The 11,559-nt window shown below is 44.6% G+C and overlaps 1 pseudogene; it reads right to left on the bottom strand.

The window, feature by feature from the left end:
- Positions 1-457: 457 nt before the first annotated feature.
- LOC128055593 (BOLA class I histocompatibility antigen, alpha chain BL3-7-like) lies at positions 458-11,193 on the bottom strand (annotated as a pseudogene).
- Between the last annotated feature and the right edge of the window lie 366 nt (positions 11,194-11,559).

The following is an 11,559-nucleotide window of genomic DNA, read 5'->3' as shown; positions in this document are numbered from 1 at the left end:
TTTTCAGTATTTCTCAGCACAACACGAAGTTAAGACAAAGGTAGAAAGGGCCCAGCCCCGCCTCTGCCGAAACAAGGGAGTCCAACAGGGAGGAGAACACAGGTCAGATGGGGAGGGGGCGCGGTGGGCAGGGGTGGGCCAGTCTCCCCACCTCCTCACATTATGCTAATAGAAGCACAGATGCATTCACATCCAGCTGCAGAGAGAGCGGTCAGGGGATCTGACGTCACAATGGTGGGGGCGGGGAGACTAACCTTGTGTCACTCGGTCCCACAGAGGCAGCTGTCCCACACTTAGAAGGAAACGATCATGAACAAATTTAAGTCAGTCACAAATGTCTTGACATTCTCAACAGCCCGTTGTATGTTCCAAATGCCCACTCAGAGGATCCGCATTACCCAGTCATGCCACCTCTGACCCACCCCTCTCCTGCTTCAGGCCCTCCAGGGTCTCACCTTTAGGACTGGTGAAAGGTAACATCACAGCCCTGGGCACTGTCACTGCTTGGGATAAAACAGAGCAGGGTTTGCTCAGAACCCACAGGAGATGAGCCTAAAGGAGGGATTATGGGATGGGTGAGATCACTCATGGGCTCTCAGCTGTACTATTCCAAGGGTCTCAGGGATAACCCTCCAACCCACTCAAACTTACTAGCAGCCTGAACATAGCTCCCTCCTCTGCCTGTGGGGAGAAAGCATCACATAATAGGCCAGGGAGGAGGCAGGGCCATGACATCCTAGAAGAGCCCCCTAGTCCTGGCCCCATTGAAGACCAAGGGTAAGGTCAGGAAACATGAAAAAAGGAGATGTGCAGCATTGGACAACTGCCCTCCTGGAGCTCTGTCCTCAGCCTGGACCCTCCCCTCTGGCCTCCAACTGCTAGGAATCAGGTCCCCATCATCAGAATGATTAAGGTGAAAAATTTGTTTTCATGTTCACGTATACTTTACAGAAAGGTAAATGTTAGCACTCAGCTCCAACTGGCAAGCACATATGTGTGGATGGTTCTTCCAAGGGATGAGGCAGGCAAGATTCTACCTGGGCTTGAAACCCCCAGTGAGACAAGAAAACTCACATCCCTCCCTCCCTTCCCTCCCTGAGCACTTCTTCCAGATCACAGCTCCACTCACCACAACCACCACGAGGAGAACCAGGCCTACAGTGATGCCCATGATGGGGATGGAGGGCTAAGGAGGTCCTGTGGAAGAAAGGAAAGGGGCCCTGACCTCAGGCATGAATCCTAACCTTGCTGAAGTTCTCCTGAAGGCTCCTGATTACCTGATAATAAGGTTGACCATCCATCCCCCTCCTTACCCCATCTCAGATACACGGCACGTGTATCTCTGCTCCTCTCCAGAAGGCACCACCAGGACCGCCCACTTCTGGAAGGTTCCGTCTCCTGAAGGCCTGGTCTCCACAAGCTCCATGTCCTGGGTCAGGTCCTCCCCATTGCGCTGCCAGGTCACTGAGATCTCCTCAGGGTAGAAGCCCAGGGCCCAGCACCTCAGGGTGACCCCACGCTCAGAGATGGGGTGATGAGTCACATGGATCTTTGGAGGGTCTGAGGAGGAAGAATCGGAAAATTCACTTTGTGTTATCTCCATGGGCCAGTGAAGAGGCATCAAGTGACCATCTTGAGGATGGACAGGACAGTGGGCTTGAAAAGAAGTACAAACAGCAGACACCAGCCTGGACCCTGCGGTCTGGGAAAATCTCCTATTCCAAGGTAAGTTCTAGAATGAGACACTAATGTAGAAGGCTCCAGGTCTCAAAGGGATAAAACAGATTTCTGGACCCAATCTGAGTGAAGAGTGAATGACTCAGAAAATCTGGAGTCAGACCTCCAAAGATGTTTTCAGGCCAAGAACAAGGCCTTGACAGAAAAAGTTGTGGTTCACCAATATTGCTGTCAAGGTCATAGGGAATTATTGATCAGTTACTTCAGGGATAGTCTTCCTTTCCATCCCCATGAGACTGGATTCCTCAATTGTCCCTTAGAGAAACTCTAACCCTCTGGATGCATCACTCTCTTACAGAAGACAAGAACCTAGAAGGATCCCTCCCTCTCCCGCCTAGAAGGAACAGTGGTGTTCTGATACTGACTCCACTTTCCTCTCCTCGTGGGAAGCCAGCTCCAGTCCGAGGGGAGATCAGGGAGGCCCTGCGTCCCTCCTACCTGTGCGCAGCAGCGTGTCCTCCTGTTCTCTGGAATCTCCGGAGCCGCTCCACGCATGTGCCCTCCAGGTAGTTTCTGTTGTGCTCTGCATCACCAGAGGCCTCTCACTTGCACTTGGTGATCTGAGCCACCATGTCTTCTGCCGTCCTTTTCTGTGATCCAGTGAATGTTGGTAATTTGATCTCTGGCTCCTTTGACTTTTCTAAATCCAGCTTGAACATCTGGAAGTTCACAGTTCATGCACTGTTGAAGCTTGGCTTGGGGAATTGTGAGCATTACTTTGCTAGCTGGTTTTAGAAGAGGTAGAGGAACCAGAGATCAAATTGCCAACATCCGCTGGATCATGCAAAAAGCAAGAGAGTTCCAGAAAAACATCTACTTCTGCTTTATTGACTATGCCAAAGCCTTTGACTGTGTGGATCATAAAAAACTATGGAAAATTCTCTAAGAGATGGAAATACCAGAGCACCTGACTGGCTTCCTGAGAAATCTGTATGCAGGTCAAGAAGCAACATTTAGAACTGGACATGAAACAACAGGCTGGTTCCAAATCGGGAAAGGAGTACCTTAAGGCTGTATATTGTCACCCTGCTTATTTAACTTACATGCAGGGTACATCATGAGAAATGCTGGGCTGGATGAAGCACAAGCTGGAGTCAAGACTGCTGGGAGAAATATCAGTAACCTCAGATATGCAGATGATACTATCCTTATGGCAGAAAGTGAAGAACTAAAGAGCTTCTTGATGAAAGTGAGAGGATAGTGAAAAAGTTGGCTTAAAACTCAACATTCAGAAAACGAAGATCATGGCATCTGGTCCCATCACTTCATGGGAAATAGATGGGGAAACAGTGGAAACAGTGTCAGACTTTATTTTTTGGGCTCCAAAATCACTGCAGATGGTGACTGCAGCCATGAAATTAAAAGACGCTTACTCTTTGGAAGAAAAGTTATGACCAACCTAGACAGCAAATTAAAAAGCAGAGACATTACTTTGCCAACAAATGTCCTTCTAGTCAAGGCTATGGTTTTTCCAGTAGTCATGTATGAATGTGAGAGTTGGACTATAAAGAAAGCTAAGCGCTGAAGAATGGATGCTTTTGAACTGTGGTGTTGGAGAAGACTCTTGAGAGTCCCTTGGACTGCAAGGAGATCCAACCAGTCCATCCTAAAGGAAATCAGTCCTGAACATTCATTGGAAGGACTGATGTTGAAGCTGAAACTCCAATACTTTGGCCACCTGATGCAAAGAACTGACTCATTTGAAAAGACCCTGATGCTGGGGAAGAATAAAGGCAGGAGGAGAAAGGGATGACAGAGGATGAGATGATTGGATGGCATCACCGACTCAATGGACATGAATTTGAGTAAGCTCCGGGAGTTGGTGATGGACAGGGAAGCCTGGTGTGCTGCAGTCCATGGGGTCACAAAGAGTCGGACAGGACTGAGCAACTGAACTGAACTGAACTGAAAATGAAATTGGCTGAAAGACTTGCCGACTCTGGCTGGGTGAAGGTCCCCAGCGGGTCCTCCCATGTTGAGGCAACCTGGCTGGTACCTGGGGGTGGGGGTAGTGACCTGGATCCGGGCCCACGTTTCTCACCCACTTTGCTCTGGCTGTAGAAGCCCCACAGGGAGTTCAGGTTCACTCCGAAAGTCTGGGCAGTGTTCTTGATGCCCTGCATGTTCCAATCCCGATACTCCGATCCCTCCTGATGCAAGCACAGCGCCCACGCCTCCATCCTTGGATTTGGGTCATCATTGTCAAACTGCACGAACTGTGTATAGTCTACCACAGTGAGACTGATTGGTTTCTGTGGAACCGAACAGGCAATGGGAGTGAGAATTGGACCAGTGTCAGGAGAATCCATGCGGGAAGGCCCAACATATTACAACCTAGACAGGGTTATAATACTGATAAATCTTTACATGTTAACAGAAATAATATGTTTTCTTTAATGAGAAAGAACTATTTCCCCAAATAAGCAAGACAGTGAGAAGAATAAATCTTTTAATTTTACACTTTTGCAAATCTCTTGTCTCAGAAAAAAACTGGCCTAAAATTCAACATTCAAAAAATGAGGATTATGGCATCTGGTCCCATCACTTCATGGTAAATAGATGGGAAACAGTGGAAACAGTGGCTGACTTTATTTTCTTGGGCTCCAAAATCACTGTGGATGGTGACTACAGCCATGAAATTGAAAGATGCTTGCTCCTTGGAAGAAGAGCTATGACAAACCTAGACCGCATATTAAAAAGCAGAGACATTACTCTGCTGACAAAGGTCCATATAGTCAAAGCTACGGTTTTTCCAGTGGTCAGGTATGGATGTGAGAGTTGGACCATAAATAAGGCTGAGTGCTGAAGCACTGATGCTTTTGAACTGTAGTGTTGGAGAAGACTCTTGAGAGTCCCTTGGACTTGCAGGAGATCTAACTAGTCCATTCTAAAGAAAATCAGTCCTGAATATTCATTGGAAGGACTGATGCTGAAGCTGAAACTCCAATACTTTGGCCACCTGATGCGAAGAACTGACTCATTTGAAAAGACCCTGATGCTGGGAAAGATTGAAGGTAGGAGGAGAAGGAGATGACAGAGGATGATATGGTTGGATAGTATTACCAACTCAATGAACATGAGTTTGAGCAACCTCTGGGAGTTGGTGATGGACAGGGAAGCCTGGCGTGCTGCAGTCCATGGGGTTGCAAAGAGTCAGGCATGACTTAGTGACTGAACTGCCTGTCTCATTAGAACACCACTGGATTTTTGTATTTGCTTCTGCATTTAAATTGTTATTTTGGTTAAAGGATATGACAAAACATACAGCCTTACAAATATGTTGAAGTAGTATTTTTACTTACCTTTGTAGATAATTGTTTCTGATTATCTGAATGTCTCTGATTATTTCAGCTATTCATGTCTGATACTAAAAATTACACAATTGGTAGTTTCTCAGGGTTTGAGGGTTTTTGTTTCTTTCTTTTATTAAGTGAACCTGAAACACCACGATTGAATATTTTCTGTTTTGTTACATTAAAATCCACAGGCCTATCTTGGACATTGAATGGATCTTTTACTAATGCATGAGTTTTTAAAGTAATGTAGTGTTTCACTAAGTTATGTACAACCTAAGTTATGTACATCTTTCAGTATTGATTCCTGTAAATCAACACTGGAATCAGACTATTTAAAACATCATTATTTGTTTTAATATTACTATAGATCCCAAGAGAAACATTTGTCAGTACTGAGAAACTCTCAATCTTACAGTGATTGTGCACACATTTTCCAGAAATCTGATTTTCTCTGGTGAGCTTATCTTTTATCAAGGGAAGTATTGTGAATTGTCATCTGTCAGTTATTTTCTTGAATGGAGACGCTCATGTTCATTTTCAAGAAAATGTCCGCCAAGTGTCCAAGTCTAAACAGCCATAATTCTGGGTCATTCTTTCCTTCAAGTACAAATGGCATCCCATTTAAAAAAAAAGGCTAGTTCAGCTCATAAAAATTATGTTCTTTGGGAACTAGTACTTTGGAATGTTGCAGAAATGCTTGTATATGTCTTGTGTGTGTATATATATATATCTCCATGTCATCGCGTAAGATATTTTTAAAAAGCGGATTGTGAATAATGATTTAGTACAGATAATAATTTTTAACGCTTTAACCAGGATGTTTAAAATGATATTGCTTTGATTTTTTTTCAGTGTGAAAGTAGGAGGTGGTGAAGAACAAATAACCATTGCAGTTTGGTACTGTAGCTTCCATTCTTGTTAAGTTTTACCTCATGCAAATGTCGATATAGTGCAAAGGGAAATACTGTCTAAGAAATGTGATGAAACTAGTTTTGATCTTATGATTCAAGATATGATCGTGAAAGGGTCTCATTGAATTCAAGGGTTCCACAGACTAAACTGTGAGAACTGCTATTCTGAGTAATTGCTCTTCTGATCTTTCCAGGTGATGCAGTGGTTAAAAATCCACTTGCCAGTGAAGGAGATGCAAGAGACGCGGGTTTGATCCCTGGGTGGGGAAGATCCACTGAAGTGGGAAATGGCAACCTGCTCCAGTATTCTTGCCTGGGAAGTCCCATGGACAGAGGAGCCCGGTGCGCTCCAGTCCATGGGGTCTCAGAGTTGAACAGGACTCAGTGACTAAACAGCAACACACCACCTGACCTTTCAACCCTGGAAGGCAGCCTCCTTTTCTCAGCCCAGAGAGTTATGATCCCAGCATCCAACCTCTTCTTCCCATTTGTGAACCTGATAGGCCACCTCCAAATCCTGAAATCAAATGTCCTAGACCCAAATCTAATTTCTAGCCCCATCGATGACCCAGGAGTTCAGGGTCTTCTCCGGTCAGGGGAGGCTCTCCAGAGCCCCACAGGCTGCAGCTGAGCCATGCCACCAGCTCATTCTGGATCTAAGACTGGGGGTTGGAGGACTTCACTACCTAAGAACTCCTCCACCAGATCAGGGCATCCCTCAGGAGTACGAGTCTTTGGAGGCAGCTGGTGATCTGGCTGTCTGTTCTCGGTGCTTGTGGCCACAAGTGAAGTGCGGAGGGCGCTGTGGAGCTGTCTGTCTGCTTGGCTGCCAGCCTGGGGTAAACTAGTGAATAAGCTCCTCCTCCTTCTAACACAGTCTCACCCTCATCCCTTACCAGGAACTGCCTGCCTTTCCTGCCCCAGTCTCAGCTTTAACGATGTGTTCAATCATCAGCAAATATTTTGGGGGCATCTACTATGTGCCAGGCACTATTCTAGGCAGGGTATTTAAACCAACTCAAATTCTTGCCTTGATCCACTTACATGCTGATGGAAGACCTGACAATAAACAGCAAGGCTCTTGAAGTAATGATCGGGGTACCATAAAGCAGTGAGTGATTTAGAGAAAGAAGACAACCAGCAGGAGCTGGCTGTAATTTTAAATACAAGGGAGGCTTTCCTCAGAGACGACGTTTAAGCTAAGCCCTAAAGGAGGTGAGGAGTGTCCCTGCATTACTGGGAGGAGTAATGTTCCAGGATCACCATCTGCCCAAACCTGGGGCTCTACTAGGCAAACACTGAGGCTGCAGCAGGAACTGGAGTGGGCAGACTTCAGGAAGGACTTCCTATAGAGGAATGTGGGGATCTAAGTTTGTATACCTCATGCTCTCCTCCTTTTTGTGGGTGGAGATTCATGAAACCCTCAAGATTAGAGGAAGAAGGGCCTGGAGTGGAGCAAAGGGGAGAGGCGGGAGGAAACTGAAGTGGGGTCCTGCCGCAATTCTGCGCTCATCCTCTCCTGGGGCCAGCCTGAGGTGAACACAGGGACACTGATTGGCCTCTAAAAACCAACCACCCAATGGGAGTGAGAACTAGGGCCGCATCACGAGTATCCAGGCAGGAGGGCTCGACACAAGTTGTGAGAGAAAGCGAAACTCGGGAGACAGGGAATCCCCAACAGGAGCATCCCCACCCCAGACACCTCCCCTGACTCAGACCCTGAGAGCCTCGCGCCCCGGGGCACCTGGGATTTTGTCCTGATAGCTCCCCTCCTGCACCGAGAGCTCTTGTTCATGCTTACTCTTATAGTCCTGACCCAGTCTCAGTCCTTAGTGAGGACCTCAAGGATAATTTTATGTGGCCAATTTATTGTTATTTTCCATAAAAGAATAATACAGTTAAAAATTTTTTGGTTAGCTTATTTAGAATAATATTAATAACCCACGAGTTTAATGTGAACAGTAACCATTTCCCAGAATAGACAGGGTAGTGCGAAGGGCGGAGCTTTTACGTTTTTACGTTTTTGCGAGTCTCTTTCTTGTCTGTCCCATTAGACCACCACTGGATTGTCAGGTTTCCTTCTGCACTGAAGCCACTATTTCGATTGAAGACTCTGAAGATCAAAAGGCCTATACAAATGTAGGAGTAGTCTTTTTAATACTCTTTTCAGATCATTGTGGATGTTCATCTTTCTTACAAAACTAAAACTATACAAGTGATAGTTTCGTGGACCTGAAAGAATATCATTGACTATTTCTTATTCTGTTTTAAAATTCATAAGCAACTAAAGATCCCACATGTCACAGTGAAGCCTAGTGCAGCCAAATAAAGAGTAAATAGCTAAAATAAATATTAATAAAATAAAATGAGTACAACAAAAGTAAGATATATATTCCGGGGAGAATTAAAATATCCACTTTAGAAAAGCAAAGTCAATATGTGTATGTGTATAACAGGTTCATTTTGCTGTACACCTGAAACTAACACAAGACTGTAAATTAATTATATTCTAATAAAAATTATAAAATAAAAAACAAGAAATAGAAAATGGAAAAGTAGTTTTAGAAACTCTATAATCCAATCTTCCTCTTTTCTATTTACTTTCTCACAATGTATTTCCTTATTTATTTCTGGCTGCAGCGGGTCTTCCTTGCTGCACGTGAGCTTTCTCTAGTTGCAGTGATCAGGGGCTACTCTCTAGTTGCGGTGCTGGGGCTCCTCCCTGCGGTGGCTCCTCTGTGGTAGAGAACTGGCCCTAGGGAGTGGGGGCTCAGTAGTTGTGGTGCACAGGTTTAGTTGCCTCTTGGCATCTGGAATCTTCCCCAACCGAGGATCGAACCCCTGCACTGGCAGGTGGATTCTTAACCACTGGACCACCAGAGAAATCTTTAACAATTTCATTGAGGTATAATTGCTATAAAAAATTGCACATATTTAATATGTATAATTTGATGAGTTTGTACATGTGCAAACACCTGTGAAAATATCACCAGAATCAAGGTAATAAAGACATCTGTCATCGCCAAAAAAAAAAAAAGAAAGAATCAAAAGAAATTGTAGTCTACTAAATGCTCAGTCATGACTAGCATTTGCATCATTATAATAATACAAATATTGGACCCTGAGCTAATCAAAATTACAAAAATGATAGATTTATAATTATAAATTGGAAAGATGGGGTATGTGAAAGAAAAACCAATTAACTACAAATGGTACATAAAATTGAAAACCAGAAAGGAGTATTATAGATATGTGTTTTAGAGACATAGCAGAAACAGAATCAGCTGAAAGAAGCTAAGACAATTGGTCTCTGATATTCAAGAGATGGGGGATATCCATCTTGATTTCAAGTCTTGTAGAAGTATATTATTTCTTAAAATTTTGTGCATAGATCCATTAACTGAAAATAAAAAGACAAGCCAGTAGGTGAGAGAATGGACTTTGGACTCAGGAATTGTTCCGAAAGAAGAGTCCTCATGGAGCAGTGGTTGGAAGGAAACTGGACATAGAGTGGTGGATGTTTATGGCAGGATTTTGTTTGGATTTATTTATTTATGTTTGATTAATTTTAATGAGAGGAATTGCAGCATGTTTGTGTGCAGGACTGAGGGAGCCAGTAGAGGGTGGGAAACTGATGACACAGGGGAGGATGGAATCAGATCCTGTGCCCACGCTGAGGGGCGGCCTTAGATGTTGTGGAGGGGTGTCTGTCATCACTGTGGAAGGTGAGGGTACAGGTGCAAGTGTGGGAATGCGGGGGGAGGAGGATGGACTAAGTATTATTTTCTGAAAGGAAAGCTCACCATTAAGAACAGGGAGTAGGGAGGCAGTGGAGGGTTTGAGGAGGGAGGGAGGGAAGAGAACTAGCCTGCTCAGGAGGTGTGAGAGTGAGCTGACGGGAAACGGCATCAGGGGAGTGCAGGCTGGAGGCCACTAAGGTCTGTGCTCATCAGCTTAGAGAATGTTTCAGCAGGAATATGTAATAAACTAAAAGAAAATCCAACCAAATTTCACTGGGTGTGAGGATTACAGGGTTTTTTTTTACTTTGTGATTTATCACTCTCAACACTTTATTAGTTGTTTCCCAGTGAATATACATTAGATCATATATCATACATTGCACATATACCATATATTGCACATATATCACGTGTGTGTGTGGCTGTGTATGTGTGTTCAGTCGCCTCAGTCGTGGTCAGTGCTTTATGACCTTACGAACCATAGCCTGTCAGGCTCCTCTGTCCACGGGATTCCCCAGGCAAGAATACTGGGGTGGTTGTCATGCCCTCCTCCAGGGGATCTTCCCCACCCAGGGATAGATCCTGCGTCTCTGATGTCTCCTGCCCTGGCAGGCGGATTCTTTGTCATTAGCACCACCTGAGAAGCTGAGAGAAATGCAAAAACACTCAAGAATATACAAAATAAATAATTCATATTCTCCCCTGCATCTTCCAATCACTCAAGTCCTCTAGTTAGATATCAAGACAGTTAGCAATTTCTCATTTTTCTTACTAGAAAGTATAACTATGAATTAATATATATTGCTCTGTCAATCAGACCTCAGGACACTGACTAGAGAAATTATTGACAAATTTACGTATCTAGTAAAGGACTTATATTAGAATATGCATAGAACACTTAAACTCGACAATATGAAAACAAATAACTCAATTAAAATTGAGGAAAAAATAAAAATGAGGAAAAGTCTGAGTAGACATCTCATCAAAGATGGTATCTCAATGAAAATATATAGGGAAAGATGCTCAATGTCACATGTTATTAGGACATGCAAAGAAAACCAGCAATGATACATCCTCACACCCCTATTAGAGTAGCTAGAATCCAAGAACCTGCGATGCCTAGTATTGACCAGGACGTGGAGCCGCAGAAACCCTCATTCACTGGGGCAGGAATAGGAAGCAGCACAGCAGCTAGAAATGAGTCAGCAGTTTCTTATGAAGCTTATGGATGGAAGCTCTCCATCCAGTCTACTAATCAATCTAGTATTTCTCTAACTTATCTGAAAACTTAGTTTTGCACATAACCCTGCACACCAGTGTTTATAGCAGAAAGCCCTTTAAAAATGATGTATTTACTGACTGGCGGCACTAGATCTTCGTTGCCGCGCTCAGGCTTTCTCTAGTCGTGGAGAGTGGAAGCCACTCTTCATTGCAGGGCTCGGACTTGTTGCGGTGACTTCTCTTGCCGTGGAACACGGGCTGTAGCTGCACGAGCTTCAGCAGTTGCATCTCTTGGACTCAGTAGTTGTGGCTCATGGATGCATGGACTTTAGTTGCAAGTGGGATATTCCCAGACCAGGGATCAAAGTCGTGTTCCCTGCATTGGCAGAGGCATTCGTATCCGCTGTACCACCAGGGAAGGACTAGCAGAGCGCTCTTTAAGGGTGCGCCGCACACCGTGACTTCCTTCTACAGACTGCAGTGTGGAAAGCGGGGAAGTAAAAATGGAAGGTCACAAGGAGATAGCTGGGGAATGCTGCCTTAGCCAGATGATGAGTTGAATTTAATAGTGAGAATAGAGATGCTTCTGAAGGCATCTCCATCTCCCATTGCTGCTGTCCAGCCTGCAAGGCAGCCATTTCTGACTCGGACCAC

This window comes from Budorcas taxicolor, chromosome 11 (genome assembly GCF_023091745.1).
Source record: "Budorcas taxicolor isolate Tak-1 chromosome 11, Takin1.1, whole genome shotgun sequence".
Classification (NCBI taxonomy): Eukaryota; Metazoa; Chordata; class Mammalia; order Artiodactyla; family Bovidae; genus Budorcas; species Budorcas taxicolor.
The sequence above is the reverse complement of the archived record's forward strand: the minus strand, read 5'-3'. Positions and strand labels throughout refer to the sequence as shown.